At 41.3% G+C, this 27,383-nt stretch overlaps 1 pseudogene; it reads right to left on the reverse strand.

Annotated features, from left to right (window-relative positions):
• Window positions 1–9,906: 9,906 nt before the first annotated feature.
• On the reverse strand, window positions 9,907–10,854 carry LOC125595001 (annotated as a pseudogene).
• Window positions 10,855–27,383: the final 16,529 nt, after the last annotated feature.

Raw genomic sequence — 27,383 nt, forward strand, 5'->3', positions numbered from 1 at the left:
GGGAAGCAAAAGGAGCTCCAGCATGTCCATTGACCTCACATGCTTATGGATTTCGAAATCCCTTTTGTATTAGCCTTATCTCTTCATATATATCTTGTATCTGAGACATTAAATGAATTAATGGAGTTTTGAGTCTCTCTCTCTTGATTCTCTCACTAAAATCTCTTAATCTCTTTAATCTTTGAATCTAAGTATCTATGGTTGTTTGAATCATTCTCTAAACACAAAAGTGTTTACCCCACTTTCAAATAACGTGATTCCAGTTTCCCAGTTTGGGAATAGCACAGCTTGTTCATCGTTCCAATCAAACCAGGATGAATCACTTTGTAAGAAGCTTGATTTGGATACATAAAGTGGTGGAGAATCACCAGGAAGTTGAATAAATCTCATAGGAGTTGGCATGAAGAAGTTATCCCACTTTCAAATCAGGTGATTCCAGTTTCCAGTTTGGGAATAGCACAGCTTCTTCGTCGTTCCAATCAAACCAGGATGAATCACTTTGTGAAAAGCTTGATTTGGATACAAAAGTGGTGGAGAATCACCAGGAAGTTGAATAAATCTCATAGGAGTTGGGATGAAGAAGTTATCCCACTTTCAAATCAGGTGATTCCAGTTTCCCAGTTTGGGAATAGCACAGCTTCTTCGTCGTTCCAATCAAACCAGGATGAATCACTTTGTAAGAAGCTTGATTTGGATACATAAAGTGGTGGAGAATCACCAGGAAGTTGAATAAATCTCATAGGAGTTGGCATGAAGAAGTTATCCCACTTTCAAATCAGGTGATTCCAGTTTCCCAGTTTGGGAATAGCACAGCTTCTTCGTCGTTCCAATCAAACCAGGATGAATCACTTTGTGAAAAGCTTGATTTGGATACATAAAGTGGTGGAGAATCACCAGGAAGTTGAATAAATCTCATAGGAGTTGGGATGAAGAAGTTATCCCACTTTCAAATCAGGTGATTCCAGTTTCCCAGTTTGGGAATAGCACAGCTTCTTCGTCGTTCCAATCAAACCAGGATGAATCACTTTGTAAGAAGCTTGATTTGGATACATAAAGTGGTGGAGAATCACCAGGAAGTTGAATAAATCTCATAGGAGTTGGCATGAAGAAGTTATCCCACTTTCAAATCAGGTGATTCCAGTTTCCCAGTTTGGGAATAGCACAGCTTCTTCGTCGTTCCAATCAAACCAGGATGAATCACTTTGTGAAAAGCTTGATTTGGATACATAAAGTGGTGGAGAATCACCAGGAAGTTGAATAAATCTCATAGGAGTTGGGATGAAGAAGTTATCCCACTTTCAAATCAGGTGATTCCAGTTTCCCAGTTTGGGAATAGCACAGCTTCTTCGTCGTTCCAATCAAACCAGGATGAATCACTTTGTGAAAAGCTTGATTTGGATACATAAAGTGGTGGAGAATCACCAGGAAGTTGAATAAATCTCATAGGAGTTGGGATGAAGAAGTTATCCCACTTTCAAATCAGGTGATTCCAGTTTCCCAGTTTGGGAATAGCACAGCTTCTTCGTCGTTCCAATCAAACCAGGATGAATCACTTTGTAAGAAGCTTGATTTGGATACATAAAGTGGTGGAGAATCACCAGGAAGTTGAATAAATCTCATAGGAGTTGGCATGAAGAAGTTATCCCACTTTCAAATCAGGTGATTCCAGTTTCCCAGTTTGGGAATAGCACAGCTTCTTCGTCGTTCCAATCAAACCAGGATGAATCACTTTGTAAGAAGCTTGATTTGGATACATAAAGTGGTGGAGAATCACCAGGAAGTTGAATAAATCTCATAGGAGTTGGCATGAAGAAGTTATCCCACTTTCAAATCAGGTGATTCCAGTTTCCCAGTTTGGGAATAGCACAGCTTCTTCGTCGTTCCAATCAAACCAGGATGAATCACTTTGTAAGAAGCTTGATTTGGATACATAAAGTGGTGGAGAATCACCAGGAAGTTGAATAAATCTCATAGGAGTTGGCATGAAGAAGTTATCCCACTTTCAAATCAGGTGATTCCAGTTTCCCAGTTTGGGAATAGCACAGCTTCTTCGTCGTTCCAATCAAACCAGGATGAATCACTTTGTAAGAAGCTTGATTTGGATACATAAAGTGGTGGAGAATCACCAGGAAGTTGAATAAATCTCATAGGAGTTGGATGAAGAAGTTATCCCACTTTCAAATCAGGTGATTCCAGTTTCCCAGTTTGGGAATAGCACAGCTTCTTCGTCGTTCCAATCAAACCAGGATGAATCACTTTGTGAGAAGCTTGATTTGGATACATAAAGTGGTGGAGAATCACCAGGAAGTTGAATAAATCTCATAGGAGTTGGCATGAAGAAGTTATCCCACTTTCAAATCAGGTGATTCCAGTTTCCCAGTTTGGGAATAGCACAGCTTCTTCGTCGTTCCAATCAAACCAGGATGAATCACTTTGTAAGAAGCTTGATTTGGATACATAAAGTGGTGGAGAATCACCAGGAAGTTGAATAAATCTCATAGGAGTTGGGATGAAGAAGTTATCCCACTTTCAAATCAGGTGATTCCAGTTTCCCAGTTTGGGAATAGCACAGCTTCTTCGTCGTTCCAATCAAACCAGGATGAATCACTTTGTGAGAAGCTTGATTTGGATACATAAAGTGGTGGAGAATCACCAGGAAGTTGAATAAATCTCATAGGAGTTGGCATGAAGAAGTTATCCCACTTTCAAATCAGGTGATTCCAGTTTCCCAGTTTGGGAATAGCACAGCTTCTTCGTCGTTCCAATCAAACCAGGATGAATCACTTTGTGAAAGCTTGATTTGGATACATAAAGTGGTGGAGAATCACCAGGAAGTTGAATAAATCTCATAGGAGTTGGATGAAGAAGTTATCCCACTTTCAAATCAGGTGATTCCAGTTTCCCAGTTTGGGAATAGCACAGCTTCTTCGTCGTTCCAATCAAACCAGGATGAATCACTTTGTAAGAAGCTTGATTTGGATACATAAAGTGGTGGAGAATCACCAGGAAGTTGAATAAATCTCATAGGAGTTGGCATGAAGAAGTTATCCCACTTTCAAATCAGGTGATTCCAGTTTCCCAGTTTGGGAATAGCACAGCTTCTTCGTCGTTCCAATCAAACCAGGATGAATCACTTTGTGAAAAGCTTGATTTGGATACATAAAGTGGTGGAGAATCACCAGGAAGTTGAATAAATCTCATAGGAGTTGGGATGAAGAAGTTATCCCACTTTCAAATCAGGTGATTCCAGTTTCCCAGTTTGGGAATAGCACAGCTTCTTCGTCGTTCCAATCAAACCAGGATGAATCACTTTGTAAGAAGCTTGATTTGGATACATAAAGTGGTGGAGAATCACCAGGAAGTTGAATAAATCTCATAGGAGTTGGCATGAAGAAGTTATCCCACTTTCAAATCAGGTGATTCCAGTTTCCCAGTTTGGGAATAGCACAGCTTCTTCGTCGTTCCAATCAAACCAGGATGAATCACTTTGTGAAAGCTTGATTTGGATACATAAAGTGGTGGAGAATCACCAGGAAGTTGAATAAATCTCATAGGAGTTGGCATGAAGAAGTTATCCCACTTTCAAATCAGGTGATTCCAGTTTCCCAGTTTGGGAATAGCACAGCTTCTTCGTCGTTCCAATCAAACCAGGATGAATCACTTTGTGAAAAGCTTGATTTGGATACATAAAGTGGTGGAGAATCACCAGGAAGTTGAATAAATCTCATAGGAGTTGGCATGAAGAAGTTATCCCACTTTCAAATCAGGTGATTCCAGTTTCCCAGTTTGGGAATAGCACAGCTTCTTCGTCGTTCCAATCAAACCAGGATGAATCACTTTGTGAAAAGCTTGATTTGGATACATAAAGTGGTGGAGAATCACCAGGAAGTTGAATAAATCTCATAGGAGTTGGCATGAAGAAGTTATCCCACTTTCAAATCAGGTGATTCCAGTTTCCCAGTTTGGGAATAGCACAGCTTCTTCGTCGTTCCAATCAAACCAGGATGAATCACTTTGTGAAAAGCTTGATTTGGATACATAAAGTGGTGGAGAATCACCAGGAAGTTGAATAAATCTCATAGGAGTTGGGATGAAGAAGTTATCCCACTTTCAAATCAGGTGATTCCAGTTTCCCAGTTTGGGAATAGCACAGCTTCTTCGTCGTTCCAATCAAACCAGGATGAATCACTTTGTAAGAAGCTTGATTTGGATACATAAAGTGGTGGAGAATCACCAGGAAGTTGAATAAATCTCATAGGAGTTGGCATGAAGAAGTTATCCCACTTTCAAATCAGGTGATTCCAGTTTCCCAGTTTGGGAATAGCACAGCTTCTTCGTCGTTCCAATCAAACCAGGATGAATCACTTTGTGAGAAGCTTGATTTGGATACATAAAGTGGTGGAGAATCACCAGGAAGTTGAATAAATCTCATAGGAGTTGGCATGAAGAAGTTATCCCACTTTCAAATCAGGTGATTCCAGTTTCCCAGTTTGGGAATAGCACAGCTTCTTCGTCGTTCCAATCAAACCAGGATGAATCACTTTGTAAGAAGCTTGATTTGGATACATAAAGTGGTGGAGAATCACCAGGAAGTTGAATAAATCTCATAGGAGTTGGGATGAAGAAGTTATCCCACTTTCAAATCAGGTGATTCCAGTTTCCCAGTTTGGGAATAGCACAGCTTCTTCGTCGTTCCAATCAAACCAGGATGAATCACTTTGTGAGAAGCTTGATTTGGATACATAAAGTGGTGGAGAATCACCAGGAAGTTGAATAAATCTCATAGGAGTTGGCATGAAGAAGTTATCCCACTTTCAAATCAGGTGATTCCAGTTTCCCAGTTTGGGAATAGCACAGCTTCTTCGTCGTTCCAATCAAACCAGGATGAATCACTTTGTGAAAAGCTTGATTTGGATACATAAAGTGGTGGAGAATCACCAGGAAGTTGAATAAATCTCATAGGAGTTGGATGAAGAAGTTATCCCACTTTCAAATCAGGTGATTCCAGTTTCCCAGTTTGGGAATAGCACAGCTTCTTCGTCGTTCCAATCAAACCAGGATGAATCACTTTGTAAGAAGCTTGATTTGGATACATAAAGTGGTGGAGAATCACCAGGAAGTTGAATAAATCTCATAGGAGTTGGCATGAAGAAGTTATCCCACTTTCAAATCAGGTGATTCCAGTTTCCCAGTTTGGGAATAGCACAGCTTCTTCGTCGTTCCAATCAAACCAGGATGAATCACTTTGTGAAAAGCTTGATTTGGATACATAAAGTGGTGGAGAATCACCAGGAAGTTGAATAAATCTCATAGGAGTTGGGATGAAGAAGTTATCCCACTTTCAAATCAGGTGATTCCAGTTTCCCAGTTTGGGAATAGCACAGCTTCTTCGTCGTTCCAATCAAACCAGGATGAATCACTTTGTAAGAAGCTTGATTTGGATACATAAAGTGGTGGAGAATCACCAGGAAGTTGAATAAATCTCATAGGAGTTGGCATGAAGAAGTTATCCCACTTTCAAATCAGGTGATTCCAGTTTCCCAGTTTGGGAATAGCACAGCTTCTTCGTCGTTCCAATCAAACCAGGATGAATCACTTTGTGAAAAGCTTGATTTGGATACATAAAGTGGTGGAGAATCACCAGGAAGTTGAATAAATCTCATAGGAGTTGGCATGAAGAAGTTATCCCACTTTCAAATCAGGTGATTCCAGTTTCCCAGTTTGGGAATAGCACAGCTTCTTCGTCGTTCCAATCAAACCAGGATGAATCACTTTGTGAAAAGCTTGATTTGGATACATAAAGTGGTGGAGAATCACCAGGAAGTTGAATAAATCTCATAGGAGTTGGCATGAAGAAGTTATCCCACTTTCAAATCAGGTGATTCCAGTTTCCAGTTTGGGAATAGCACAGCTTCTTCGTCGTTCCAATCAAACCAGGATGAATCACTTTGTGAAAAGCTTGATTTGGATACATAAAGTGGTGGAGAATCACCAGGAAGTTGAATAAATCTCATAGGAGTTGGGATGAAGAAGTTATCCCACTTTCAAATCAGGTGATTCCAGTTTCCCAGTTTGGGAATAGCACAGCTTCTTCGTCGTTCCAATCAAACCAGGATGAATCACTTTGTAAGAAGCTTGATTTGGATACATAAAGTGGTGGAGAATCACCAGGAAGTTGAATAAATCTCATAGGAGTTGGCATGAAGAAGTTATCCCACTTTCAAATCAGGTGATTCCAGTTTCCCAGTTTGGGAATAGCACAGCTTCTTCGTCGTTCCAATCAAACCAGGATGAATCACTTTGTGAAAAGCTTGATTTGGATACATAAAGTGGTGGAGAATCACCAGGAAGTTGAATAAATCTCATAGGAGTTGGGATGAAGAAGTTATCCCACTTTCAAATCAGGTGATTCCAGTTTCCCAGTTTGGGAATAGCACAGCTTCTTCGTCGTTCCAATCAAACCAGGATGAATCACTTTGTAAGAAGCTTGATTTGGATACATAAAGTGGTGGAGAATCACCAGGAAGTTGAATAAATCTCATAGGAGTTGGCATGAAGAAGTTATCCCACTTTCAAATCAGGTGATTCCAGTTTCCCAGTTTGGGAATAGCACAGCTTCTTCGTCGTTCCAATCAAACCAGGATGAATCACTTTGTGAAAAGCTTGATTTGGATACATAAAGTGGTGGAGAATCACCAGGAAGTTGAATAAATCTCATAGGAGTTGGGATGAAGAAGTTATCCCACTTTCAAATCAGGTGATTCCAGTTTCCCAGTTTGGGAATAGCACAGCTTCTTCGTCGTTCCAATCAAACCAGGATGAATCACTTTGTAAGAAGCTTGATTTGGATACATAAAGTGGTGGAGAATCACCAGGAAGTTGAATAAATCTCATAGGAGTTGGCATGAAGAAGTTATCCCACTTTCAAATCAGGTGATTCCAGTTTCCCAGTTTGGGAATAGCACAGCTTCTTCGTCGTTCCAATCAAACCAGGATGAATCACTTTGTGAAAAGCTTGATTTGGATACATAAAGTGGTGGAGAATCACCAGGAAGTTGAATAAATCTCATAGGAGTTGGCATGAAGAAGTTATCCCACTTTCAAATCAGGTGATTCCAGTTTCCCAGTTTGGGAATAGCACAGCTTCTTCGTCGTTCCAATCAAACCAGGATGAATCACTTTGTGAAAAGCTTGATTTGGATACATAAAGTGGTGGAGAATCACCAGGAAGTTGAATAAATCTCATAGGAGTTGGCATGAAGAAGTTATCCCACTTTCAAATCAGGTGATTCCAGTTTCCCAGTTTGGGAATAGCACAGCTTCTTCGTCGTTCCAATCAAACCAGGATGAATCACTTTGTGAGAAGCTTGATTTGGATACATAAAGTGGTGGAGAATCACCAGGAAGTTGAATAAATCTCATAGGAGTTGGCATGAAGAAGTTATCCCACTTTCAAATCAGGTGATTCCAGTTTCCCAGTTTGGGAATAGCACAGCTTCTTCGTCGTTCCAATCAAACCAGGATGAATCACTTTGTGAAAAGCTTGATTTGGATACATAAAGTGGTGGAGAATCACCAGGAAGTTGAATAAATCTCATAGGAGTTGGATGAAGAAGTTATCCCACTTTCAAATCAGGTGATTCCAGTTTCCCAGTTTGGGAATAGCACAGCTTCTTCGTCGTTCCAATCAAACCAGGATGAATCACTTTGTAAGAAGCTTGATTTGGATACATAAAGTGGTGGAGAATCACCAGGAAGTTGAATAAATCTCATAGGAGTTGGCATGAAGAAGTTATCCCACTTTCAAATCAGGTGATTCCAGTTTCCCAGTTTGGGAATAGCACAGCTTCTTCGTCGTTCCAATCAAACCAGGATGAATCACTTTGTGAAAAGCTTGATTTGGATACATAAAGTGGTGGAGAATCACCAGGAAGTTGAATAAATCTCATAGGAGTTGGGATGAAGAAGTTATCCCACTTTCAAATCAGGTGATTCCAGTTTCCCAGTTTGGGAATAGCACAGCTTCTTCGTCGTTCCAATCAAACCAGGATGAATCACTTTGTGAGAAGCTTGATTTGGATACATAAAGTGGTGGAGAATCACCAGGAAGTTGAATAAATCTCATAGGAGTTGGCATGAAGAAGTTATCCCACTTTCAAATCAGGTGATTCCAGTTTCCCAGTTTGGGAATAGCACAGCTTCTTCGTCGTTCCAATCAAACCAGGATGAATCACTTTGTAAGAAGCTTGATTTGGATACATAAAGTGGTGGAGAATCACCAGGAAGTTGAATAAATCTCATAGGAGTTGGCATGAAGAAGTTATCCCACTTTCAAATCAGGTGATTCCAGTTTCCCAGTTTGGGAATAGCACAGCTTCTTCGTCGTTCCAATCAAACCAGGATGAATCACTTTGTAAGAAGCTTGATTTGGATACATAAAGTGGTGGAGAATCACCAGGAAGTTGAATAAATCTCATAGGAGTTGGCATGAAGAAGTTATCCCACTTTCAAATCAGGTGATTCCAGTTTCCCAGTTTGGGAATAGCACAGCTTCTTCGTCGTTCCAATCAAACCAGGATGAATCACTTTGTAAGAAGCTTGATTTGGATACATAAAGTGGTGGAGAATCACCAGGAAGTTGAATAAATCTCATAGGAGTTGGGATGAAGAAGTTATCCCACTTTCAAATCAGGTGATTCCAGTTTCCCAGTTTGGGAATAGCACAGCTTCTTCGTCGTTCCAATCAAACCAGGATGAATCACTTTGTGAGAAGCTTGATTTGGATACATAAAGTGGTGGAGAATCACCAGGAAGTTGAATAAATCTCATAGGAGTTGGCATGAAGAAGTTATCCCACTTTCAAATCAGGTGATTCCAGTTTCCCAGTTTGGGAATAGCACAGCTTCTTCGTCGTTCCAATCAAACCAGGATGAATCACTTTGTGAAAAGCTTGATTTGGATACATAAAGTGGTGGAGAATCACCAGGAAGTTGAATAAACTCATAGGAGTTGGAATGAAGAAGTTATCCCACTTTCAAATCAGGTGATTCCAGTTTCCCAGTTTGGGAATAGCACAGCTTCTTCGTCGTTCAAATCAAACCAGGATGAATCACTTTGTAAGAAGCTTGATTTAGATACATAAAGTGGTGGAGAATCACCAGGAAGTTGAATAAATCTCATAGGTATGATTTTAGAGAATAAGAAAGGTACTGAGAAGTCTAAGAGAGATTCAAGAGAGATTAGAGTGTTTAAGAGAAAGTGTATGAGATTATCATGATGAACTAGAGAGAGATACTCATAAACTCGTGTTATTTATTAATCAAGACAGAGTTTACAATATATAGGATCAGATACAAGGGTTTCAGAGAGACTAAGCATGTGAGGTCAAGGATAAGGTTGCTTTAATTCAAACTTGATCCAATGGGAGCTGTCACACGTTTTTGGCATCTTGGACCAGGTTCCTTTTGCCTTTACAGCCTGTTCCAGCCTGTGTGGATAAGGCTCAGTCACTCTATCCATCCAAACGGTCATCTCCCCTAAGGTAAAACTCCTTTGGCCGTTTACTTCTTTCACGCGGTAACTTCTCCTCTTGGTCGAGTGGTGGATTGATCCGGACCGTACGGATGGTACGGCCGGTACGGCCTTGTACGGTCTGATCACTCCCAAGCTTTCCTTCTCTTTGCCTTCACATTATCTCATTCCCAACTCCTTAAGCTATCTTCTCATATATTGTTCAACTCATTTCAACACTCCCCCTCAAGCTTAACTTAGTAACTTAGTTAAGCTTGGAACAACCATGAGATCTTCCTCATTAAAAACCTCACCAAAGAAAACCCATTGGGACAAAACTTTGATGAGGGAAAAAGAGTGAAGAGCTCATGGCTAAGGGGATCAGCTCCGTGGTGTAAGATCTATGAGTCCCAATCTGATGTGAATGGACTCCATAGTCTTTTGTCTTGCTGCCTTGGTGAACACATCCGCAAGTTGATCCTCACTCCTCGTATAGCATGGCAGGATTACTCCCAAGACAATCATCTGCCTCACCTTGTGACAATCAACTTCAATGTGCTTGGTTCTCTCATGGAAGACTGAGTTGGTTGCAATGTGTATAGCCGCTTGATTATCACAGTGCATAGTCATTGGAGTCACTTGCTCTATCTCCAAATGCTTCAAGATCCCTTTAATCCATACCAACTCATTTGTAAGCTTCAGCATTGCTCTATACTCAGCTTCAGCACTTGAACACGATACCACCTTCTGCTTCTTGCTCTTCCAAGTCACCAAGTTGCCTCCAATGAATGTACAATAGCCGGTGGTTGATCTTCTGTCTGCTCTATCTCCAGCCCAATCAGCGTCACAATATCCCACCACTTCAGTACTCTTGTTGCATCCCATCCATACTCCAAGGCTTGATGTCCCGTTCAGATACAAGAGAAGTCTCTCCACCATGCGCCAGTGATGTTCCTTTGGGACTTGCATATGCTGGCTCACTTGATTCACAGCAAAGCATATGTCTGGTCTTGTGATAGTGAGATAGATGAGCTTCCCTACCAGCTTCCTGTATAGCTTTGGATCATGAAAGGCCTTGCTATCTTCAACCTCCCCCTCACGTGGAATCTTGTATCCATCTTCAAGGGGCATCTTTGCTGTCTTATCTCCTTGTATACCTGCATCTTTCAAAAGATCAAGTGTATACTTCCTTTGGGAAATGAACAATCCTTCCTTAGATCTACACAACTCAATTCCAAGGAAGTATTTCATTTCTCCTAAGTCTTTGATTTCAAATACAGATTTCAAAAACTCCTTTGTGGCTTTTATACCAGCCTTATCACTACCTGTTATTATAATGTCATCAACATATACAAGTAGGCAAATGATACCTGAGGGTGTAGTGAGAGTGAATAGAGTGTGATCCAGTTCAGACTTCTTGAACCCCCGTCCGTTTAAGGTAGTGCTCAATTTGTTGTACCATGCTCTAGGAGATTGCTTCAATCCATAGATAGCCTTCTTGAGTCTCAATACATTTCCAGGTTTCACAAGATGCTCTAGGCCTGGTGGTGGATGCATATATACTTCATCCTCTAGCTCTCCTTGAAGAAAGGCATTCTTCACATCCATCTGCCAAAGCTCCCACTCAAGGTTCACAGCAAGAGACAATACAATCCTTATAGTATGTAGCTTGGCAACAGGAGCAAAGGTATCAATGTAGTCTTCCCCATATGTTTGAGTGTATCCTCTAGCCACCAATCTTGTCTTCTTCCTCTCAATGGTTCCATCAGGTAGATACTTGATAGTGAATATCCACTTGCTTGTTACAGCCTTCTTCCCTTTTGGCAACTCACTTTCAAACCAAGTATCATTCTTTATCATAGCATTAGCTTCATCACCCACTGATTCTTTCCAATCTTCATGTAGCATTGCTTCTTCATATGATCTTGGTACACTACTTCCATCTAAGCTTGTAATGAAAGCGCAATGTTCCTTTGGGTAACTAGCAAAAGAACACACAGCCTGAGAGGGATGCTTCACAGCCTGAGCATTGTAGTACACTCTCGTGTTTACCCAGTTGGAAACATCCTTCTTCAACCGTGTGCTTCTCCTTAATGGAACTGGTTCCACCTCCACCACCGTAGGCTGAACTGCTTCCCCTTCTACTTCATCTGGTTCCACTTCTTGAATGACTTCTTCCTCGCTTTGTATCACACCTTGACCATGACTATCTGAGTCTTGATCTTCATGATCTTCAGGCTCAGTCTCATTTCCCCCTTCATGATCATGGTGTGATGGTTCTTCAGCTTCATTCTCCTTGGTTGGTTGCTGATCCTGGGACATGTTGATTCCAAGTCCTTCTAGTACACGCCTAAGACTTGTAGCTCTATCAGATGGTTGAGACAAATCTTCAAGATCTTCCCACTTTCTATCTCCATAAAAGCTCTTATCCTCCAAGAACTTAACATCTCTAGACACAAGAACTCTCCTGGCTTCTGAATCATAGCATTTATATCCCTTTTGTGATGTTGAGTAGCCAATGAACATGGCTCTTGTGCTCTTTGCTTCTAGCTTATTCCTTAGCTCCCTGGGTACGAGTACAAAGCACACACATCCAAAGACTCTTAAGTGATCCAGCACAGGTTTGTTTCTGTTTAGAACTTCATAAGGTGCCTGATCCTCCAAGATCTTGGTTGGTATCCTATTGATCAGATAACAAGCCGAGATCACAGCATCACTCCAGAATCTTTTAGGCACACTTGTGTGAAACATCATAGACCTTGCCACCTCCATTAGGTGTCTATTCTTTCTCTCGGCTACACCATTCTGTTGAGGAGTGTATGGACAACTTGTCTGATGTAGAATCCCATGGTGAGCTAGATGACTCTTGAAAGCATTACCAGTATATTCTCCACCATTATCAGACCTGAAAATCTTAATCTTGGCATTATACTGGTTAGATATATAAGCTTGGAAGTTTTTAAATGCATCAAGAACCCTATCCTTTGTTTTAATGAGTGTTATCCAGGTGTACTTAGATTTTTCATCTATAAATGTGACAAAGTACTTGTAATTATCTCTAGATAAGCAGGGAGCAGTCCATACATCAGAGTGAACAAGATCAAAACACTTATCATAGATAGTAGTAGATCTTTTAAACACAGTCTTACAATGTTTTCCCAAAATACAAGCCTCACAATCATTATTTTTAAACATGACACCTGGTAACATTAAGCTTAAGGCTCTAACATGTGGATGTCCTAGCCTAGAATGCCATAATGCACCTTTACTTAAAACAGAACTCAGCAAACAACTAGAAATGGGATTAATATCTTCAAGTACATAAAGATCTCCCTTGGTTACTCCTTGTCCAATCAACTTATTGCTCTCAATATCCTGAAATGTCACATTGTTAGGACTAAAGATAACATTGCATTGTAGATCATTGGTACATCTTTTAACAGATAAGAGATTAGAAGTGAAATCAGGCATGTAAAATGCTTTAGAGTTCTTATCAAATAGCTTTAAGTCTCCTACACCTTTAATGGGAATTCTATCTCCATTTGCAATCATTACATGTCCATGAGCAGGTTCTATGTTTTTAATCAAGCTATCATCACTGATCATGTGATGAGATGCACCAGAGTCAACAATCAATGGTTTTATGCCTCTAGCTAGATGAGTTCTAGGTGATTCATTTCTCAGTTTTAATTCCTCAATGATATCTATCAACCTATTCTCATTCCTAGGCATCATATGAGCAGTGTAAGAATAACCAAGAGTGTTTCCGAATGTACCAGACTCCTTAAGAGCTTTGATGAGGGCATCAATGTCAGATTTGCGAATCACTTCATGCTCCAAACTCTTTGCGGCCGTGTAGTGAGTTGCCATTGCCTTTCCTGCGCTTTCACCCACTTGTGCACTTGAGCCTGCTCCTGATGGACCGGACTCACTTGCTTCAGTAGACAGGTTAGCTCTGGCTTCTCGGTCTTTGTTGAATTTGGCCGGCTTGAGATGGGGGTGAAGGATCCAGCATTGGCTCCTCTTGTGTCCCAACTTCTTGCAGTGATCACAATTGCCTCCAAACCTCCTCTCATCACCATACTTCCTCTCATCAGTCTTGTATGCTGCACGGTTAGCTTGTGCTCCTTCCTCAGCCTTGTTGGCTAGAGCTAAGTCTCCCTTGCTTCCAAAGAGACCAAGTGACCCTTCCTCCTTCTGAAGTTGCGCACACACTTCCTCCATAGATGGGAGATTTGGCATCCTCAACATGTGCTTGATCACATCGTTGAATGGAGGATCCAACGTCAACAGCAAACCAAACACCTGATCCTGCTCCCTCCTCTCCGTGAGTAGCTCTTGATCATTAGTGCTTGGCCTCAACGATTCAAGCTCAGACCACAAGGATCTATACTTGCCCAAATGCTTGGTGAACTCCTCTCCATCTTGTACCAGTGTGTTGATAGCTTTCTTGATCTCATACACACGGCTCAGATTGGTAACGTTCCCAAAAGTCTTTTGGAGTACCTCCCACAGGTGTTTTGGAGTCTCGCAGTAGCTGTAGGCTTCCAAGAGATGTTCTTCAAGTGATCCTTGCAGCACAGATAGCACCATCAAGTCATCTTGAATCCACTTCTTTCCATCAGCAACCGCGAGCTCTCTTCCACCTTCTTCCTCACTGGCCACTGGTGCTGGGGCTCCATCTGTGATGTGATCCCATAACCCTAGCCTCCCAATGGCTGTCTTCCCCCACCCTTGAGTGAAATCGGAACCGAAATAACCTTGTTTCCTCCCATCTTGATTTGCTTGAACTTTGTTTAGAATCTCACAAGAAAGAACGTTTATCTGAAGCTGAAGAACACAAGATCTCAATACCACAGCCAACCTGGCTCTGATACCATATGATTTTAGAGAATAAGAAAGGTATTGAGAAGTCTAAGAGAGATTCAAGAGAGATTAGAGTGTTTAAGAGAAAGTGTATGAGATTATCATGATGAACTAGAGAGAGATACTCATAAACTCGTGTTATTTATTAATCAAGACAGAGTTTACAATATATAGGATCAGATACAAGGGTTTCAGAGAGACTAAGCATGTGAGGTCAAGGATAAGGTTGCTTTAATTCAAACTTGATCCAATGGGAGCTGTCACACGTTTTTGGCATCTTGGACCAGGTTCCTTTTGCCTTTACAGCCTGTTCCAGCCTGTGTGGATAAGGCTCAGTCACTCTATCCATCCAAACGGTCATCTCCCCTAAGGTAAAACTCCTTTGGCCGTTTACTTCTTTCACGCGGTAACTTCTCCTCTTGGTCGAGTGGTGGATTGATCCGGACCGTACGGATGGTACGGCCGGTACGGCCTTGTACGGTCTGATCACTCCCAAGCTTTCCTTCTCTTTGCCTTCACATTATCTCATTCCCAACTCCTTAAGCTATCTTCTCATATATTGTTCAACTCATTTCAACAATAGGAGTTGGCAAGAAGAAGTTGTCCCACTTTCAAATCAGGTGATTCCAGTTTCCCAGTTTGGGAATAGCACAGCTTCTTCTTCGTTCCCATCAAACCATGATGAATCACTTTGTGAAAAGCTTGATTTGGATACATAAAGTGGTGGAGAATCACCAGGAAGTTTTATAAACCCATAGGAGTTGGGATGAAGAAGTTATCCCACTTTCAAATAACGTGATTCCAGTTTCCCAGTTTGGGAATAGCACAGCTTGTTCGTTGTTCCAATCAAACCAGGATGAATCACTTTGTAAGAAGCTTGATTTAGATACATAAACTGGTGGAGAATCACCAGGAAGTTGAATAAATCTCATAGGAGTTGGCAAGAAGAAATTATCCCACTTTCAAATCAGGAGATTCCAGTTTCCCAGTTTGGGAATAGCACAGCTTCTTCATCGTTCCAATCAAACCAGGATGAATCACTTTGTGAAAAGCTTGATTTGGATACAAAAACTGGTGGAGAATCACCAGGAAGTTTAATAAACCCATAGGAGTTGGGATGAAGAAGTTATCCCACTTTCAAATAACGTGATTCCAGTTTCCCAGTTTGGGAATAGCACAGCTTGTTCGTCGTTCCAATCAAACCAGGATGAATCACTTTGTAAGAAGCTTGACTTAGATACATAAAGTGGTGGAGACTCACCAGGAAGTTGAATAAATCTCATAGGAGTTGGCAAGAAGAAGTTATCCCACTTTCAAATCAGGTGATTCCAGTTTCCCAGTTTGGGAATCGCACAGCTTCTTCATCGTTCCAATCAAACCAGGATGAATCACTTTGTGAAAAGCTTGATTTGGATACAAAAAGTGGTGGAGAATCACCAGGAAGTTTAATAAACCCATAGGAGTTGGGTTGAAGAAGTTATCCCACTTTCAAATAACGTGATTCCAGTTTCCCAGTTTGGGAATAGCACAGCTTGTTCGTCGTTCCAATCAAACCAGGATGAATCACTTTCTTAGAAGCTTGATTTAGATACATAAAGTGGTGGAGAATCACCAAGAAGTTGAATAAATCTCATAGGAGTTGGCAAGAAGAAGTTATCCCACTTTCAAATAAGGTGATTCCAGTTTCCCAGTTTGGGAATAGCACAGCTTCTTCATCGTTCCAATCAAACCAGGATGAATCACTTTTTGAAAAGCTTGATTTGGATACAAAAAGTGGTGGAGAATCACCAGGAAGTTTAATAAATCTCATAGGAGTTGGGATGAAGATGTTATCCCACCTTCAAATCAGGTGATTCCAGTTTCCTAGTTTGGGAATAGCACAGCTTCTTCGTCGTTCCAATCAAAACAGGATGAATCACTTTGTAAGAAGCTTGATTTGGATACATAAAGTGGTGGAGAATTACCAGGAAGTTGAATAAATCTCATAGGAGTTGGCATGAAGAAGTTATCCCACTTTCAAATCAGGTGATTCCCGTTTCCCAGTTTGGGAATAGCACAACTTCTTCGTCGTTCTAATCAAAACAGGATGAATCACTTTGTAAGAAGCTTTATTTGGATACATAAAGTGGTGGAGAATCACCAGGAAGTTGAATAAATCTCATAGGAGTTGGCATGAAGAAGTTATCCCACTTTCAATTCAGGTGATTCCAGTTTCCCAGTTTGGGAATAGCACAGCTTCTTCGTCGTTCTAATCAAACCAGGATGAATCACTTTGTATGAAGCTTGATTTGGATACATAAAGTGGTGGAGAATCACCAGGAAGTTGAATAAATCTCATAGGAGTTGGCATGAGGAAGTTATCCCACTTTCAAATCAGGTGATTCCAGCTTTCAAGTTTGGGAATAGCATAGCTTCTTCATCGTTCCAATCAAACCAGGATGAATCACTTTGTGAAAAGCTTGATTTGGATGCAAAAAGTGGTGGAGAATCACCAGGAAGTTTAATAAACCCATAGGAGTTGGGATGAAGAAGTTATCCTACTTTCAAATAACGTGATTCCAGTTTCCCAGTTTGGGAATAGCACAGCTTGTTCGTCGTTCCATCAAACCAGGATGAATCACTTTGTAAGAAGCTTGATTTTGATACATAAAGTGGTGGAGAATCACCAGGAAGTTGAATAAATCTCATAGGAGTTGGCAAGAAGAAGTTATCCCACTTTCAAATCAGGTGATTCCAGTTTCCCAGTTTGGGAATAGCACAGCTTCTTCATCGTTCCAATCAAACCAGGATGAATCACTTTGTGAAAAGCTTGATTTGGATACAAAAAGTGGTGGAGAATCACCAGGAAGTTTAATAAATCTCATAGGAGTTGGGATGAAGAAGTTATCCCACTTTCAAATCAGGTGATTCCAGCTTTCAAGTTTGGGAATAGCACAGCTTCTTCATCGTTCCAATCAAACCAGGATGAATCACTTTGTGAAAAGCTTGATTTGGATACAAAAAGTGGTGGAGAATCACCAGGAAGTTTAATAAACCCATAGGAGTTGGGATGAAGAAGTTATCCCACTTTCAAATAACGTGATTCCAGTTTATCAGTTTGGGAATAACACAGTTTGTTCGTCGTTCCAATCAAACCAGGATGAATCACTTTGTAAGAAGCTTGATTTGGATACATAAAGTGGTGGAGAATCACCAGGAAGTTGAATAAATCTCATAGGAGTTGGCACGAAGAAGTTATCCCACTTTCAAATCAGGTGATTCCAGCTTTCAAGTTTGGGAATAGCACAGCTTCTTCATCGTTCCAATCAAACCAGGATGAATCACTTTGTGAAAAGCTTGATTTGGATACATAAAGTGGTGGAGAATCACCAGGAAGTTGAATAAATCTCATAGGAGTTGGCACGAAGAAGTTATCCCACTTTCAAATCAGGTGATTCCAGATTTCAAGTTTGGGAATAGCACAGTTTCTTCTTCGTTCCGATCAAACCAGGATGAATCACTTTGTGAAAAGCTTGATTTGGATACATAAGTGGTGGAGAATCACCAGGAAGTTTAATAAACCCATAGGAGTTGGCATGAAGAAGTTATCCCACTTTCAAATAACGTGATTCCAGTTTCCCAGTTTCGGAATAGCACAACTTCTTCGTCGTTCCAATCAAACCAGGATGAATCACTTTGAAAGAAGCTTGATTTGGATACATAAAGTGGTGGAGAATCACCAGGAAGTTGAATAAATCTCATAGGAGTTGGCACGAGAAGTTATCCCACTTTCAAATTATGATATTTAGAGATCCTTAGAGTAACTAGAATATAAGTAAGAGTTTAAGTAGAGATTAGGAAGAGATTGTGAAAGATTAAGAGACTTGAGAGCTGTTTAGTGTCTAAGAGAGAATCATGGTGACTTAGGAAATTATAGAGAGACTCAGAACTGTATGATCTTATTAATGAGTGAGGTTACATATTTATATTGTGCTAGACATTAGGGTTTTCGAAACACAAGAGTAGATAAGCATGTGAGGTCAAGGGAAGAGCCTTTGCTTTTGTTTGAACCGGCCAATGACTAGCTTCACACGTTCGGGCATCTTCCTGATCCTGGTCCAAGATGCTCTTCCTTTCCAGCCCTTGCCAGCCTGTCCTAGCTGTCAAGCCGCGCCTCCCTTATCCACTCCAACGTCTGGATAGGCTTTTGGTCGAGTGTAACTTCACCTCGGTCCATAAGAGTTACTCGGTGAAGTTACCATCCTAGTTTTACCTTGGTACGGTCAGTGTACGGATGGCCCGTCCGTACCATGCCTTAGTTTACTCTTAACTCCCTTTCCTTTCACTCCTTAGCTTTCTCATGTCCTTAACTCCTCAATGCCTTCACATATACCTCAACACATCTCAACACTCCCCCTCAAGCTTAGCTTTATGATAGTCTAAGCTTGGACAGCCATGAGATCTTCCTCATTAAAAACCTCACCAAAGAAAACCCATTGGGACAAAACTTTGATGAGGGAAAAAGAGTAAAGACCTAATGACTTAGGGTATCAGCTCTTTCTCTTCCCAAGATCTATGAGTCCCAATCTAATGTGAATGGACTCCATAGTCTTTTGTCTTGCAGCCTTAGTGAACACATCAGCCAACTGATCTTCACTCCGAGTGTAGCATGGTAAGATGACTCCTAGGATGATCATCTGCCTCACCTTGTGACAATCAACTTCAATGTGCTTGGTGTTGAGATGAGCTGAGTATATGGAGATGAAGAGATAAGGAGTTGAAGAGAAGAGGAGATGAAGTACTTAGGGAAGTTTGGTAGAGTATGGTACGGTAGGCCGTACAAGGCCGTACAAGGCCGTACAAGGCCGTACCATCCAAACCTCAACCAAAACTTACCATACCTTATCCAAGTGAGACGGTAACTAAGGAGGAGTGACTTGGGTAGCTTAGGGAGAGGATCAGACCGTTGAAAGGATAAGGGGACGCGGTGCCAGGCTGGAACAGGCTGGAAAGCTAAAGCACCTTTAGTCCAAGATGCCATAAGCGTGTGATGCATCCTAGTGGTTGATTTGAATCCATTGCCTTGACTACACACGACTCAATAGTGCTCATTTCCCCTCTTGTAAACCCTTGTGTTCCTCTTATAAATATGTAACCTCACTCATTAATAAGATTAAGAAAGTTATGAGTCTCTCTCTTAGTCTTTACTTTCAACATGATTCGATCCTAGACTTCTAATCTCATTTCATACTCAAATCTCTTCTAAATCACTTCTAGTCTTTCTTATTTACTCAGATTACTCTACTCAATCCTAAAAGTGATATGGTATCAGAGCCAGGTTCATAGGAAACTTGGTTTCGTTGAGTTCTTTAAAGATTCAAGATTGAAGCTTTGAAGAGACAGTTTGGTGTTCGTGTGTTCTTAAGCGGTTCTGGGTAGTTTTTCTGAGTTCTATTGGTTGTGTGAGGTGTTATTGAAGCTGTGTGGTGTTCGCTCAAGACAAGTTACCTCAAGAGAAAGTTATTGAAGTCTAAAGGGTTCTACATTCAACATGGAGAGTGGGATGAACATGAACATGAAAGTGGCGGTGTGTTTCAAGGGAAACAACTACTTGGTGTGGTCTCGGATGGTGAGAACCACAGTGGGAAGCAAGGGGCTTTGGAAACACATCACGCCAGGAGAAGCTCCAAAGCTCATCACTCAAGGAGAGGCTGAAGATGAAGCCGCAAGCAAGGCAGAAGAGAAGTGGCATCAAGAGGACATGTTGGTGATGTCTGTGCTCCATGCGTCCCTTGAGCCGGCTATTCTGGATGCATACAGCTACTGTGAGTCTGCTAACGAGCTGTGGGATACTTTGAAGAAGGTGTATGGCAACACTTCAAACCTAAGCCGAGTGTTTGAGGTGAAGCAAGCTATCAACAACCTTGTACAAGAAGACATGGAGTTCACTAAGCATCTAGGAAGATTCAGAAGCCTCTGGTCCGAGATGGAGATGCTTAGGCCAAGCACAACAGATGCTGATGAGCTTAACAAGAGGAGAGAGCAAGATAAGGTCTTTGGGTTACTCCTCACCCTAAACCCGGCGTACAACGGTCTCATCCAGCACTTACTTAGGGAGGATACTCTACCTGACCTTGAGGATGTGTGTGCACGGATTCAGAAGGAGCAAGGCTCCATTGGGCTGTTTGGGAAGAAAGGAGATCTTTCCCTTGCAAGTCAAGCAACTCAAGAGGAGGGGAGTGAAGCTCCACAAGCAAACAAGGCTGCGCATGGGAAGTTTGAGGAGAGGAGGTTCAATGGGAGTTGTGATCACTGCAAGAAGCATGGTCACAAGAAGAGCCAATGCTGGATACTCCACCCTCACCTCAAGCCGGCTAAGTTCATGAAGGATCGTGAGGCAAGGGCTAATGTCTCGGATGGTACAAGTGGTGTTGGTACAAGCAAAGGAAAGGAGATAGATGGGCGTGAGGCAGGTGATGGGAAGTCTCTTGTAGCCTACACTGGAGCACCAAGCAACCGTGGGAACAATGATTAAGAGTATCTAAGGAGATCCGACCTTGATGCTCTCATTAAGTTGTTCAAGAAGAATGGTAACACATTTGGGTATTCATTTGGTGCTAGCGTAGTAGAGAACTATAAGAATCTAACTAGAACTGATAGGATGCATGGGAGCTTGATAGAAATGGTAAATCAATCTAGGATTGCAAACTTTGCTAGAAATGATCATACATTCAAACCATCTAGTATCCTTGCACATATTGCTAGTTCTCATGACATTAAGCCATTAGTGATTGATTCAGGAGCATCTCATCATATGATAAGTGATACTAGTTTGATTAAAAACATTGTACCAATGAATGGAAATGTGATGATTGCTAATGGAGATAAGATTCCTATTAGAGGAATAGGAAGTCTTAAACTGTTTGATAAGGAAACTAAAGCCTTTTATATGCCTGAATTTACTTCAAACTTGTTATCTGTTAAGAAATGTGCTACTGATTTACAATGCAATGTTATATTCAGTCCTAATGATGTGAAGTTTCAGGATATTAAAAGCAGCAAGATGATTGGAAAGGGAGTGACTAAAGGAGAACTATATTTACTTGAAGATCTCACTCCTGTTTCTAGATATAGCTGCTCGTTTACTTCTGTTTCTGGTTCTAGTTTAAGTAAAAATGCATTGTGGCATGCTAGATTAGGACACCCTCATAATAAGGCTTTAAAACTGATGTTGCCAGGTGTTTCCTTTGAGAATAATGAGTGTGAAGCTTGCATTTTAGGCAAGCATTGTAGAACTGTCTTTACCAAGTCCACTACTGTTTATGAAAAATGTTTTGATCTCATTCATTCTGATGTTTGGACTGCACCTTGCCTGTCTAGAGATAGCCATAAGTACTATGTAACTTTCATTGATGAAAAATCCAAATACACCTGGTTAACCTTAATTCCAACCAAAGATAGGGTACTTGATGCATTTAAAAACTTTCAAACCTATGTAACTAACCATTACAATGCCAAGATAAAGATTTTTAGGTCAGATAATGGAGGAGAGTACACAGGACAAGCATTCAAACTACACCTATCTCAGCATGGAATCCTTCATCAGACAAGCTGTCCCTATACCCCACAACAGAATGGTGTGGCTGAGAGGAAGAACAGGCATTTGATGGAAGTAGCCAGGTCTATGATGTTTCAATCTAACGTGCCTAAGAAGTTTTGGAGTGATGCAGTTGCTACGGCTTGTTATCTCATCAACAGGACACCAACTCTGATTCTTCAAGGACGATCACCATTTGAGGTACTGAATCAGTACAAACCCTCTCTAGAGCATATGAAGATCTTTGGATGTTTGTGTTTTGTGATGGTGCCTGGAGAGATAAGAAACAAGCTAGAAGCTAAGAGTTCAAAGGCAATGTTTATTGGATATTCATCAAGTCAGAAAGGATACAAGTGCTATGATCCTAACACAAGGAGAGTGTTAGTATCTAGAGAAGTGAAGTTTGTTGAAGAAAAAGGATACTATCAGGAGCAGACTCAAGATGATTTGAAAGATCTCACTTCTGATAGAGCTGAAACATTGAGGATTATCCTAGAGGGTCTTGGAATCAACATGAATCAAGGTGGAAGAAGCACTACTCCAGTACCGGATCATCAGACCTCCAATCTTGACCATGAGGGGGGGAATGAAACAAGAACTCAAAACCATGAAGAGACAAGTAGAGAAGAGAGTTCTGGTTCTCATGATCAAGCTGAGGAATCAAATGATCAACAAGGAGCTGAAGAGAGTCAGCTAAGGGAAGAAGGAGCTGAAGCAAGTCAGCTAGGAGAAGAAAGATCTGAACCAAGTGTACTGCCACAAGAAGAAGAACAAGAGATTGCGCAAGAAGGGCCAGTGTTGAGAAGAAGTACAAGGCTGAGAAAGGATCCTTCCAGTTGGGTAAACACAAGAGTGTACTACAATGCCCAAGCTGTGAAGCATCCTACTCAGGCCGTGTGTTCTTTTGCTAAATATCCAGAAGCACATTGTGCATTCATGGTAAACTTAGATGAGAATCACATTCCAAGAAGCTATGAAGAGGCAATGAAGGATAAGGAATGGAAGGAATCAGTAGGAGCTGAGGCAGGAGCTATGATCAAAAATGATACATGGTATGAGAGTGAACTACCAAAAGGGTGTTGAACTGAAGAGAAGAATGGAGCTTGTACATATAGGGCAAGCTCTTGAAGATCTTGAGAAGAGTTCTATGAAGCTTCAGAAGTGATGAGAAGCTGATACAAGATTGGGAAAATGTCCAAGAAGGGTTCTAATCAGACTTGGGAGGACATGTTGAACAGAGTAAACAATTGAAGAGGAAGACTTGATAATAGGCTGATGGTGTAGATAAGTATGGAGTAATGGAGAGGAGTTTGTTGAACAGAGTAAACAATTGAAGAGGAAGACTTGATAATAGGCTGATGGTGTAGATAAGTATGGAGTAATGGAGAGGAGTTGAGGTCAGGTCATCCGTACATGTAGAAGCTGTACAGGCCGTACCAGTTCAGGATGATGAAAGGAGTTGAGTCGACCACAAGTTACCCCGGTGAAGTTAACTTAGAGTTTCACACATCTTACTCAGCTCCTGGATCAGAACGTTGAAGGGATAAGGCAGGCACATCCAGGCTGTCACTAGCTGTAAAGTAAAAGCTACTTTAGCCAAGGACCAAAGCGTGTGAAGCTCCTTATCCACTCAATTCAAACCGGACGCTCCTTGACTGTTGACTCCACATGCTTTTCATTTAACCTAGCTAGCCCTTGTTATGTCTCAGCCTTCTATATATTGTAAACTTGTGTTCATTAATAAAACACACACGGAGAGTCTCTCCTGATCAAACCCTTACTTGTTCATCATGATTCTAGTCTAAATCAGTCTCAAATCCATTCATTCTCTTCATACTTTTCCTAATACTTAAAACTTATATGGTATCAGAGCCAGGTTACTAGTTCTTGAGGATTCTCGTTGTGTGTTCTTCAGCTTCAGTTTGAGATCTATACAGTTTCGGTGTTGATTCAATCCAAGAAAACGCAAGATGGAAGCAAGCAGCAACAAGAAGATGTCCGTTCCGGTTACTTTGAAAGGGGGAGGAAACTACCTCCTGTGGTCAAGGCTGGTGAAGACAGCCGTTGGGAGCAAGGGTTTGTGGAGTCACGTCACGGATGGATCTCCTAAACCAGTTGCTAAAGATGTAGAAGGTGGGCAGGAGCTTGTGGTGGCGGATCAAGAGAAGTGGGAGCAAGATGATCTGTTGGTTCTAACCGTTCTTCATGGCTCCCTTGAAGCTTCAATCTTGGAAGCCTACAGCTACTGTGAGACACCAAAGGACCTGTGGGAGACACTCCAGAAGGTCTATGGCAACACCACAAATCTGAGCCGTGTGTTTGAGTTGAAGAGATCAATCAACACACTGATGCAAGAAGATGTGGAGTTCACAAAACACTTGGGGAGGTTCAGGGCCTTGTGGTCTGAACTGGAAATGCTTAGGCCGAACACTACTGATCAGGATACTCTGATGGAGAGAAGGGAACAAGATCAAGTGTTCGGATTACTCTTGACACTCAATCCGGCCTTTAACGACCTGATCAAGCACATGTTGAGGGCTTCAAAGCTACCAACACTTGAGGAAGTGTGCGCTCAGATACAGAAGGAGGAAGGGTCTCTTGGGTTGTTTGGAGGGAAAGGGAGCCTGTCCCTAGCAAACCAAGCTGAGGTTGTTCAAGCCAACAAGGCAATGTACAAGCCGGAAGAGAAGAGGTATGGAGAGGAGAGGAGGTTTGGAGGCAATTGTGACCACTGCAAGAAGCCAGGGCACAAGAGGAGCCAGTGCTGGATACTTCATCCCCACCTCAAGCCGCCAAAGTTCATGAAGGATCGTGAAGCCAGGGCCCATCTCTCAATGGAAGCTAGTGAAGCCAGTGCATCTGGATCAGCTATGCGTGTGGGAGACGGTGATGGGAAGGCTTTGGCAACTCAAACCGCATCCGTGAAGGGCACAGACCATGAGACCATCCGTAGATCAGACATTGATGCGCTCATTAAGGCTCTCAAGGACAATGGTAACTCCTTTGGTAACACTCTTGGACACTCTCTTGCTGCATATAGGTTACCATTAGCAAATGATCAAATGCATACTAAACCTGAATCATATAGATCATCTAGTGTACATGATCAGTTGCGTTTGAAGCCATCATCACTCATTAGACAATTGCTCTGTAAAACTGAATCACCTAATACTCTTGCTGTGCATAATCAAATTAAGCCTTTGATAGTAGATTCAGGTGCATCTCATCATATGATCAGTGACACTAATCTTATTAAGGATATAGAACCTGCTCATGGACATGTTATGATTGCAAATGGTGATAGAGTAGCTATTAAAGGTATTGGTAACCTGAATCTGTTTAACAAAGAGTCTAAAGCATTCTATATGCCTGAATTCACATCCAATCTTTTATCTGTTAAGAAATGCACTACTGATTTACAATGCAAGGTTATATTCAGTCCTAATGATGTGAAGTTTCAGGATATTGAGAGCAGTAAGTTGATTGGAAAGGGAATAACTAAGGGAGATCTTTATATGCTTGAAGATATTGCTCCTGCTTCTTTTATATGCTCGTTTAGTTCTACTTCTGTTTTGAATGATGATGCATTATGGCATGCTAGATTAGGCCATCCTCATGTTAGAGCTTTAAGCTTAATGTTACCAGGTGTCATGTTTAAAAATAATGATTGTGAAGCTTGTATCTTGGGTAAGCATTGTAAGACAGTCTTTCAAAGATCTAAAACAATTTATGAGAAATGCTTTGATTTAGTTCACTCTGATGTTTGGACTGCTCCTTGTTTATCTAGAGAGAACTTTAAATACTTTGTCACATTCATAGATGAAAAATCCAAATACACCTGGATAACACTCATTCAAACTAAGGATAGGGTGCTTGAAGCATTTAAGAATTTTCAGACTTATGTAACTAACCAATATGATGCCAAGATTAAGATTTTCAGATCAGACAATGGTGGAGAATATACAAGTCATGCATTCAAGCAACACTTAGCTCAACATGGCATTCTTCATCAAACGAGCTGTCCTTATACACCACAACAGAATGGTGTGGCTGAGAGGAAGAACAGACATCTGATGGAAGTTGCAAGGTCTATGATGTTTCAAGCTAATGTCCCAAAGAGATTTTGGAGTGATGCAGTCGCCTCTGCATGTTATCTGATCAATAGGATACCAACAAGAGTGCTAGAGGATCAGTCTCCATTTGAAGTGCTAAACAAGATCAAACCATCACTAACACACTTAAGAGTGTTTGGCTGCGTATGCTTTGTGATGGTACCAAGTGGGATGAGGAACAAGCTAGAAGCAAAGAGCACAAGGGCTATGTTCATTGGATATTCAACTACTCAAAAGGGGTTCAAATGCTATGATCCTATAGCAAAGAGAGTTCTTATATCCAGGGAAGTGAAGTTTATGGAATCAAGAGGATATTACAGTGAGAGAAAATGGGATGAGCTAAAAGATCTAGCTCACTCACCAGACAGAGCAGCCGGGCTAAGACGTATTCTGGAGGGTCTTGGGATTAATTTAACCCAGGATCAGAAGAGTCAAGACGGTGACAAGAGACACGAAGCTGAAGAAGCACCTAACCATGATCATGAGGGGGGAGAATCCGAGACAAATGCACAAGAAGAAGAAGTGTCCGGAACTCATGATCAGGGTCAAGAAGAAGAGATACATGTACCTGAGGAAGAGGTATGTGTACCTGAGAGTGAAGGACAAGAGAGGTCTGGAAGAGAGGAACAAGAAGTACTAGAAGAGGAGAGAGTTGAGGCTTCAGAACCAGTACAAGTTCAGGAGGAGGTTACATTGAGGAGAAGCTCAAGAGTAAAGAAACCTCCATCGAATTGGACTAATACAAGGGTGTATTATAATGCACATGCCGTTGCTCATCCATCACAAGCAGTGTGCTCATTTGCCCAGTTCCCTAATGAGCATTACACGTTCATGGTAAGCCTTGATAAGAGTCAAGTACCGAGGTCATATGAAGAGGCTATGCAGGATGATCTATGGAGAGAATCAGTTGGAGATGAGGCCGGAGCTATGATTAAAAACGACACATGGTATGAGAGTGAACTACCTAAAGGGAAGAAGGCTGTGTCTAGTAGGTGGATCTTCACAATCAAATACAAGGCTGATGGAACCATTGATAGGCGCAAAACAAGATTGGTGGCAAGAGGGTTTACTCAGACCTATGGGGAGGATTACATTGATACATTTGCTCCTGTTGCTAAGCTACACACCATCAGAATAGTATTGTCATTGGCAGTAAACTTAGAGTGGGAGCTTTGGCAAATGGATGTGAAAAATGCTTTCTTGCAAGGAGAACTTGAAGATGAAGTATACATGTATCCTCCTCCGGGCCTTGAACATCTAGTGAAGTCAGGGAATGTCTTGAGACTAAAGAAGGCTATTTATGGCTTGAAACAGTCACC

This window comes from Brassica napus (genome assembly GCF_020379485.1).
Source record: "Brassica napus cultivar Da-Ae chromosome C7 unlocalized genomic scaffold, Da-Ae chrC07_Random_9, whole genome shotgun sequence".
Classification (NCBI taxonomy): domain Eukaryota; kingdom Viridiplantae; phylum Streptophyta; class Magnoliopsida; order Brassicales; family Brassicaceae; genus Brassica; species Brassica napus.